Source organism: Oncorhynchus mykiss, chromosome 25, assembly GCF_057628025.1.
Source record: "Oncorhynchus mykiss isolate SJ-2025 chromosome 25, ASM5762802v1, whole genome shotgun sequence".
Lineage (NCBI taxonomy): Eukaryota > Metazoa > Chordata > Actinopteri > Salmoniformes > Salmonidae > Oncorhynchus > Oncorhynchus mykiss.
The window spans coordinates 441,915-452,350 of NC_143046.1; the positions used below are offsets into that span (position 1 = coordinate 441,915).

The 10,436-nt window shown below is 44.7% G+C and overlaps 1 protein-coding gene across 1 annotated transcript in view; it reads right to left on the reverse strand.

Moving 5' to 3' along the window:
• Nucleotides 1-3,017, reverse strand: part of LOC110504460 (cysteinyl leukotriene receptor 1-like) — a 30,376-nt gene extending 27,359 nt beyond the window's left edge. Inside the window, exon 1 of the mRNA XM_021583218.3 lies at nucleotides 2,706-3,017. The gene's annotated coding sequence lies outside the window, so the exon portion shown is untranslated. The remainder of the gene's footprint in view (nucleotides 1-2,705) is intronic.
• Nucleotides 3,018-10,436: the final 7,419 nt, after the last annotated feature.

The following is a 10,436-nucleotide window of genomic DNA, read 5'->3' on the forward strand; positions in this document are numbered from 1 at the left end:
TGTATTCGGTCATGTTTCCAGTCACCTTGCCCTGATGAAAAGCAGTGGTTCGGGCTTTCAGTTTCACGCGAATGCTGCCATCAATCCACGGTTTCTGGTTTGGGAATGTTTTAATCGTTGCTATGGGAACGACATCTTCAACGCACGTTCTAATGAACTCGCTCACCGAATCAGCGTATTCGTCAATGTTGTTGTCTGACGGAATACGAAACATATCCCAGTCCACGTGATGGAAGCAGTCTTGGAGTGTGGAATCAGATTGGTCGGACCAGCGTTGAACAGACCTCAGCGCGGGAGCTTCTTGTTTTAGTTTCTGTCTGTAGGCAGGGATCAACAAAATGGAGTCGTGGTCAGCTTTTCCGAAAGGAGGGCGGGGCAGGGCCTTATATGCGTCGCGGAAGTTAGAATAGCAATGATCCAAGTTTTTTCCAGCCCTGGTTGCGCAATTGATATGCTGATAAAATTTAGGGAGTCTTGTTTTCAGATTAGCCTTGTTAAAATCCCCAGCTACAATGAATGCAGCCTCCGGATAAATGGATTCCAGTTTCCAAAGAGTCAAATAAAGTTTGTTCAGAGCCATCGATGTGTCTGCTTGGGGGGGGAATATATACGGCTGTGATTATAATCGAAGAGAATTCCCTTGGTAGATAATGCGGTCGACATTTGATTGTGAGGAATTCTAAATCAGGTGAACAGAAGGACTTGAGTACCTCTATGTTGTTATGATCACACCACGTCACGTTAACCATGAAGCATAGCCCCTCTTCTTACCAGGAAGATGTTTGTTTCTGTCGGCGCGATGCGTGGAGAAACCAGTTGGCTGCACCGACTCCGATAGCGTCTCTCCAGTGAGCCATGTTTCCGTGAAGCAAAGAACATTACAGTCTCTGATGTCCCTCTGGAATGCTACCCTTGCTCGGATTTCATCAACCTTGTTGTCAAGAGACTGGACATTGGCGAGAAGAATGCTAGGGAGTGGTACACGATGTGCCCGTCTCCGGAGTCTGACCAGAAGACCGCTTCGTTTTTTTGGGTCGCCGGCTGGGATCCATTCCGTTGTCCTGGGTGAAAGGCAGAGCACAGGATTCGCTTCGCGAAAGTCATATTCTTGGTAGTACTGATGGTGAGTTGACGCTGCTCTTATGTTCAGTAGTTCTTCTCGACTGTATGTAATGAAACCTAAGATGACCTGGGGTACCAATGTAAGAAATAACACGTAAAAAAACAAAACACTGCATAGTTTCCTAGGAACGCGAAGCGAGGCGGCCATCTCTGTCGGCGCCGGAAGTTGTTGCTGTCCGTTACCACGCTGTTTGGTCCTTGGTTGGTGGGTTGTTCTGTCACGATCGTCGTATGGAGTGGACCAAAGCGCAGCGTGATTAGAATACATTCCTCTTTATTGTAGGAAGAACACGAAGAACACTTAAACAAAAACAACAAAACGATAAGACGAGCGTGACCACTATATAAACAATGTGCTAAGGTGCAACATAACATAGACAATAACCCACAAAATACCCAAAGAGGAAGGCTGCCTAAATATGGTTCCCAATCAGAGACAACGATAAACACCTGCCTCTAATTGAGAACCAATCTAGGCAACCATAGACCTACATAAACACCTAGATGGAAACAACCCAATAAATCTAAAAAAAACCTGGACAGTGCAAACACCCTAGATGAGACAAAAACACACATATCACCCATGTCACACCCTGACCTAACCAAAATAATAAAGAAAACAAAGAATACTAAGGTCAGGGCGTGACAAGCTTACTACACAACATACACTTAGTATTACTTTCTTAGCTACAGTATACATATCTCCCAGGCATATTACATCATTTATGCAGCATCATAAAATAATTTTTGGTGCGGAAGTCCCTTGTATGAAAATTTTGGCATGAAACTCATCATGCCGCCCCGAATTGAGAGCTTAGAGAAACTCCGTAGTCCATAACAGTTCAGCATTATATACAGAGGGTAAAAGGATGTTCAACATTGTTCAACATATGACATTAAAATGATAGGTTTCTACACTGCTGTAAAACCACCAATCAGATATCATCATCTGAACACATCTCAGTTCTGCAACTTAGCAGTCTGTCTGTCTGCCTATCTCTATATAGGTGTGCCGGCCTGTCTGTCTGTCCTAGGTCAGACTCACACACCTTAAGTTTCTAATCTCACACACGCAGCTCAGCCAAACACCTGGGGTGGCAGGTAGCCTAGTGGTTGGAGTGTTGGGCCAGAAACTGAAAGGTTGCTGGATTGAATCCCGAGCTGACCAGGTAAAACAATCTGTTGTTCTGCCCCTGAACAAGGCAGTCCCCTGTAGGCTGTCATTGTAAATAAGAATTTGTTCTTAACTGACTTAGCCTATTTAAATAAAAAAAATCCAAACCTATTGATTTACTAACACAGTGTGAACCAGTAAGCATTGCTCCCTAGGTGTTGACATATTTATGGCCTTAGACATGTCATCTTTGCTCAGACACTTTACCTAATAAGAAGTTGTTCCAGTTTAAACAGTGACTGAGGGATGGCATTATCAAACAGTAGATTAAGGGTTTCCTATTGAAGTCAGCAGACCACAAGGGAGCCCTGTTCAAGAAGGGCAGCTAAATCAATGGTAAATATAAAGTAACTAATTTAATACCATTCAGTATCCAGAGGTTTGTTCATATATACATAGAGTTTCTTACCGTAACCTGCAGACTGTTGCCTGACAGATGATAGAACCTGCTGCTCTGCTTCAGCCTCAGAGTACTGTTGCTTTGGGACACACTGATACAATCACACAACTTCTGCTGCACCTCCTAGGTCTCTCTCTCTTCCACTTCCTCTCTGACTCTTTCTCTCACACACACACACTTTCTATCTCTTACTCTCTCTTTACCTTTCTCCCTCTCTTATTCTCTATCGCTCTCTTAATATTTATCTTACTCTCCCTCTTTTTCTTACTCTCTCCCTCTCTTACTCATACCTTCTCTCTCTCTCTCTCTCTCCCTCTCTATGAGTTTGTAGCTTCAACCCTTGCATCACACACACACACACACACACACACACACACACACACACACACACCAACTGATTAATGGACTGCTGAATGTATATGTCTTTCCCTTGCTTTGTTTGCTCTTTTCCATATTATGTCTATCTCTGATAAGCTACCCAGGAAAGGGCTGAAAATAGCCCATATTAATATATGTAGCCTTTGAAATAAGGTTCATGAAATCAATAACTTGCTAATTTAAGATAACATTTATATATTAGCCATTTCTGAGACTCACTTAGATAATTCATTTGATGATATATCAGTGGCAATACAAGGAAAAAAAATGGAAGCAGCAGTCAACAATATCATGACACAATGCGAGACCCAGATGCAGACACAGGAGGCAGATGGTTGGAGTCGTACAATATTTATTAATACAATGGGGTAAAGCAAGAGATTGGTCGTGGACGGGCAAAAGTACCGAAGGGTAGGCAGAATCAAGGTCAGGGCAGGCAGGATGACCAGGCAGGCGGGAAAGTAGTCCAGAGTCTGGCAGGGGTCAAAACCGGGAAGACTATCAAAAAGAGAATAGCAAAAGGAGTACGGGAAGAACACGCAAGTCGACTTGACAAACATACAAGACGAACTGGCACAGAGAGACAGGAAACTAATCAAAGCAAATGTATTTATATAGCCCTTCTTACATCAGCTGATATCTCAAAGTGCTGTACAGAAACCCAGCCTAAAACCCCAAACAGCAAGCAATGCAGGTGTAGAAGCACGGTGGCTAAGAAAAACTCCCTAGAAAGGCCAAAACCTAGCAAGAAACGTAGAGAGGAACCAGGCTATGAGGGGTGGCCAGTCCTCTTCTGGCTGTGCCGGGTGGAGATTATAACAGAACATGGCCAAGATGTTCAAATGTTCATAAATGACCAGCATGGTCAAATAATGATAATCGCAGTAGTTGTTGAGGGTGCAACAAGTCAGCACCTCAGGACTAAATGTCAGTTGGCTTTTCATAGCCGATCATCAAATCAAATTTTATTTGTCACATACACATGGTTAGCAGATGTTAATGCGAGTGTAGCGAAATGCTTGTGCTTCTAGTTCCGACAATGCAGTAATAACCAACAAGTAATCTAACTAACAATTCCAAAACTACTGTCTTGTACACAGTGTAAGGGGATAAATAATATGTACATAAGGATATATGAATGAGTGATGGTACAGAGCAGCATAGGCAAGATACAGTAGATGGTATTGAGTGCAGTATATACATTTGAGATGAGTATGTAAACAAAGTGGCATAGTTTAAAGTGGCTAGTGATACATGTATTACATAAAGATGCAGTAGATGATATAGAGTACAGTATATACGTATACATATGAGATGAATAATGTAGGTTAAGTAACATTATATAAGGTAGCATTGTTTAAAGTGGCTAGTGATATATTTACATCATTTCCCATCAATTCCCATTATTAAAGTGGCTGGAGTTGAGTCAGTGTCAGTGTGTTGGCAGCAGCCACTCAATGTTAGTGGTGGCTGTTTAACAGTCTGGAAGATGTTTGTTTCTGTCTGCGCGATGCGTGGAGAAACCCGTTGGCTGCACCGCCTCGGATAGCGTCTCTCCAGTGAGCCACGTTTCCGTGAAGCAAAGAACGTTACAGTCTCTGATGTCCCTCCGGAATGCTACCCTTGCTCGGATTTCATCAACCTTGTTGTCAAGAGACTGGACATTGGCAAGAACAATGCTAGGGAGTGGTGCACGGTGTGCCCGTCTCCGGAGTCTGACCAGAAGACCGCCTCGTTTCCCTCTTTTTCGGAGTCGTTTTTTTGGGTCGCTGCATGGGATCCACTCCGTTGTCCTGTTTGTAAGGCAGGACAGGATCCGCGTCGCGAAAAACATATTCTTGGTCGTACTGATGGTGAGTTGACGCTGATCTTAAGAGTATCTTAAGAGTATATTAAGAGAGTTGAAAACAGCAGGTCTGGGACAGGTAGCACGTCCGGTGAACAGGTCAGGGTTCCATAGCCGCAGGCAGAACAGTTGAAACTGGAGCAGCAGCACGGCAAGGTGGACTGGGGACAGCAAGGAGTCATCATGCCAGGTAGTACTGAGGCATGGTCCTAGGGCTCAGGTCCTCCAAAAGAAGGAAAGAGAAAGAAAGAATTAGAGAGAGCATACTTATACTTCCCATCCCGGGTCCGGGAGCGTAATCATCAACTGACACTAATTAGCATAACTTAACGGACATAAATATTACTAGAAAATATTCCTATTCATGAAATCACAAGTGAAATATATTGAAACACAGCTTAGCCTTTTGTTAATCACCCTGTCATCTCAGATGTTGAAAATATGCTTTACAGCCAAAGCAAGACAATTATTTGTGTAAGTTTATCGATAGTCTAGCATAGCATTATGACTAGCTAGCAGCAGGCAACCTGGTTACGAAAATCAGAAAAGCAATCAAATTAAATCGTTTACCTTTGATGAGCTTCGGATGTTTCCACTCAAGAGACTCCCAGTTAGGTAGCAAATGTTCCTTTTTTCTAAAAATAATATTTTTTGTAAGCGAAATAGCTCCATTTGTTCTTCACGTTTGACGTCGAAAAATATTCCAAATTAGCTCCATAATATCGACAGAAACATGGCAAACATGGTTTATAATCAAACCTCAAGGTGTTTTTCAAATATCTATTCGATAATATATCAACTGGAACTGGTGGCTTCTTAGTAGGATAGAGAAACAATGGCCGCATTTGTCCTTTACGCACAAAACACTCTGAGAGACTTCAGCTGACCACTGACGCAATGTTGACGTTCAGGCTCATTTTTCAAAATAAAAGCCTGAAACTATGTATTGTGACACTAGACACATTAGGGAAGCCATAGAAAAAGGAATCTGGTTGATATCTCATTCACTGCTCAATAGGGACGCATAGGAACGCAGAGCCTTCTAAATAAGAGTCCCTTCCTGTTTGGATTTTTCTCAGGCTTTCGCATGCAATATCAGTTCTGTTATACTCACAGACAATATTTCTACAGTTTTGGAAACTTTAGTCTTTTCTATCCTAAGCTGTCAATTATATGCATATTCTAGCATCTTGTCCTGACAAAATAGCCGTTTACTTTGGGACGTTATTTTTCCAAAAATGAAAATACTGCCCCCTAGATTCAAGAGGTTAAATTCACACAGGACACTGAATAAGACAGGAGAAGTACTCCAGATATAACAGACTGACCCTAGTCCCCCGACACATAAACTACTGCAGCATAAATACTGGAGGCTGAGACAGGAGGGGTCAGGAGACACTGTGGACCCATCCGATGATACCCCCGGACAGGGCCAAACAGGCAGGATATAACCCCACCCACTTTGCCAAAGCACAGCCCCCACACCACTAGAGGAATATCTTCAACCACCAACTTACCATCCTGAGACAAGGCCGAGTATAGCCCACAAAGATCTCCGACACAGCACAACCCAAGGGGGGGTCACCAACCCAGACAGGAAGATCACGTCAGTGACTCAACCCACTCAAGTGACGCACCCCTCCTAGGGATGGCATGGAAGAGCACCAACCAGTAAGCCAATGACTCAGCCCCTGTAATAGGGTTAGAGGCAGAGAATCCCAGTGGAAAGAGGGGAACCGGCCAGGCAGAGACAGCAGGGGCGGTTCGTTGCTCCAGTGCCTTTCCGTTCACCTTCACACTCCTGGGCCAGACTACACTCAATCATATGACCTACTGAGTTTGAGTTTTTTTTTATTTTTACAGGGACAGTGCACATTAATCAACGTTTCAGTAAAAGTGCCGGTTTTAGCCAGCCGGCTAATTTTCAACCGCAGTCCCTGGGCAGGTTATTAAAAACAATTACAATATAGACAATAGCAGCATAGAACAAGCAAGACATAGCAACATAGGACAAGCAAGACATAGCATACAGAGCAACATAGGACAAGCAAGACGTAGCATACAGACAGAGCAACATAAAACAAAAAGCAGCAAGACAAAATTCATAAAAGCAATAAAGTGTTTCCACACCTCACAAGCTACAGACAACAGACAACATGGAAAGCGGCAACACACAGCTAGGGACCATGTTCACAAATCTGATTGACCTTTAGCCATGTCTTCAAGCATTTTGTGAAAGTGTGATATGTGGTGCAGTTATGTGTGTCTGATGGCAGTGTATTCCAGACATGGGAAGCTCTCACAGAGAATGCAGATTTACTAAAGGTGCTTTTCCTTAAGGGAACTATACAGTCACCTCTCATGGCAGACCTTGTGGATCTGCTGCCATATGTCTGGGTTTTCTGTTTAACAAAAATATTGAGTGGATGGGGAGCCAGGCCATTAAGGATCTTGAATACAAGACATGCGTCGGTGTATTGCACAAGATTTTCCCAACTCAAGAGCTCATGCTTTCTAAGAATGTGACAATGATGATGGCTATTGGGCTTCCTATCAAGCACTTTGAGAGCCTGTTTGTAGACAGACTGAATAGGTTTTAATGTTGTACAGCAAGCTTGGGCCCAACTAGTCAAGCAGTATGTTAAGTGGGGGAGTATCATAGTTTCGAAGTACAGTTTTGCTACCTCTGTAGTCAAACAATTTCGTACAAATCGGAAATTAGCTAGGTTGAATTTGGTTATTTGAATTACTTTTTTCACATGCTTTTTAAAAAGAGAGGTTGGAATCAAGTATGATGCCAAGGTACTTAAAATCGGATACCACCTGGAGCTTCTCCCCTGACACATAGACATCTGGCTCAGTAGCATCTGTTGCCCTCTTTGTGAAGAACATGCAAACAGTTTTTTTCACATTGAGATGCAAACACGAGTCACTGAGCCACTTTGTAACCTGGACCATTACAGTAGTGAGTTCTTGTGCAGCTTGTTGTTTGCTCTTTGCATGCACATATATCACTGTATCATCTGCATACATTTGAACTTCAGACCCAGTACAGACAGAAGGCAGATCATTAATGTACAGGCTGAACAGGAGGGGCCCCAGTATTGACCCTTGGGGCACGCCCACATCATAGCTACGAGTGGGCGACAGCTCATTGCTCACTCTGACACACTGAGTTCTGCCTTCAAGGTATGATTTCATCCATCTCAAGGCATCAGGGGAAAAGTTGAACTTGGACAATTTTGTGATGAGAATCTCATGGTTAACAGTATCAAAAACCTTCCTTAGGTCCAGAAACACAGCCCCCACAACACCCCCTTTGTCCATCTTGGACTTCACATTTTCCAGAAGAAAGCAGTTGGCCGTTTCTGTGGAGTGTTTCGCTCTGAAGCCAAACTGCATGGAGTGTAATGTGAAGGGGCTGTTGTTGAGGTGGGCAATCAGTTGTTCTGCTACACACTTTTCAACAACCTTTGACACCACAGGTAGTATACTAATGGGCCTGTAGTTACTCACGTCAGCAGGGTCGCCTGATTTAAAGATGGCCGTTATTATGGCCGACTTCCATACCCTTGGAAACACACCGAGACCAATAGATGTGTTGGTGACCTTAGTAATGGGGCCAATGAGTGACTCTTTGTAGTTTTTAAGAAAGGTAGAGTCCATCCCAAACACATCTTTGGCTTTAGAGTTCTTTAGTGAGCTAATCACCTTGTTCACCTTTGACTCAGAAACCTCCCTTATGATGAAGACAGGTTGAGTGTCATTTACTAGCACTGGGCCCAGGAAACAAGTGGAGGGGTTCTGTGTCAGTGCCCTGACAGAGTCAATAAAGTAGGAATTGAAGGCTATTGCTATTTCGACTGCATCCTGTGTTAGATTGTTATTCACCATGATTTCTAGTCTTTTTGCAGTGTTACTATGGTCTTTCCCTGTTAACTTTTTTAGACTGAAAAAACTGAAGAGCTGAGTCTTCAATATAGACTTAAAGGTTGAGACAGAGTCTGAGTCTCTCACATGGGTAGGCAGACCATTCCATAAAAATTGAGCTCTATAGGAGAAAGCCATATACAAGAATAAATACACTGGGGAAAATAAGCGACACCTGGAGGGAGACAATCACAGGAACAGGTGAAAAAGATCAGGGCGTGACAAACAGAGACATCTCGCAGATGGTTGACACCACGACCAGCTGGCGCAACTGTGGCCTGCGATGGAGGTTCTCTGCATTCTTCAACTTTAAGATCTTCTTCAAGGAGCGTCACCTCCAATGAGCGAGGATCCTCTACCATAAGTCGACACAGCGAGCCAGCACCCCAGCCCATTCAGCAGTCCACCCAGGTTAGCGATGCCTGTTTGTCCCTTCCAGACAAATATGACGGGACTCCATCCAAATACCGTGGCTTCATCCTCCAGTGCTCACTCTGTTTTTCTCATCAAACGGGAGCCCCCACCACGAGAGGTCCAAGGTTGCCACGATCAGTGGTGGCAGAGAGGGGGGTGAGAGCCTACTCCAACTATGGTAGGAGTATCAGACTGCTGCAGTGGTCGCCCTCACCTTCTGTACAGTGGCAGCATCCAGCGGATGGAATGAGCCAGCGCTCCGCACCTTATTCAGAAGAGGATTGCACGAGAAGGTACAGACGGAGTTGGCATGCCGAGACGACACTCTCTCATTGGACGCTCTCATCGCGTTGGCCATCTTTCGGAATAACCTGCTTTGCTCTCTCCATCCTTTGTTGACCGTTCTGAGCCTGAACCCATGCAGGTAGGGGCCACATGCCTCCCCGTGGCTGAGTGACGCCGTTGGAGACAGCTGATCCCTGTTGTGGTCATTAGGGTCAGCTACATCCCAACCCAGGAGTCACTCGAGGTACAGCCACATGATCATTCCTCTCCTGGGGTCGGTGCCGCTGGGAAGTTTATTGACCAGGCCCTTGCCTCTTCCTTGAACATAACATGATACCAGTTCTCCTCTCCGTTTCCAGATGAAGTGCTGGATAACCAACCACTGGGATCTGGGACAATCACACACACCATCACCGTAGGACCCCTGTACCAAGAAAGCCTTCCATTCCTCATCATCCAGACACCAATACACAACGTCATCCTCTGCCTCCTGTGGCTCCAGCGCCACGACCCCACCATCTCCTGGTCAAGGATTGAGATCACTGCCTGGGCACCCAGATGTCGGAAGAACTGCTTTCCTTTACCTTTGGTTCCACTTTGGTTGAGGGTCCTGTGGTTGCCCTCCAGGTTGACATCCCACAGGTTTACCAGGATCTCCGGGAGGCTTTCTCCAAGACCTGTGCCACCTGGCTTCCTTCTCATCGGCCGTGGGACTGTGCCATTGACCTGCTAAAAGACTGTTGGTGGCTGAAACCTATGGAGAAGTACATCCAGGAGGCTCTCCAACAGAGTATAATTCGCCCATCCACCTCCCCTGCGTAGGCAGGTTTCTTCTTTGTCGCCAAGAGGGAGTGGGGTCTTCGCCCATGTATTGACTACAGAGGTCT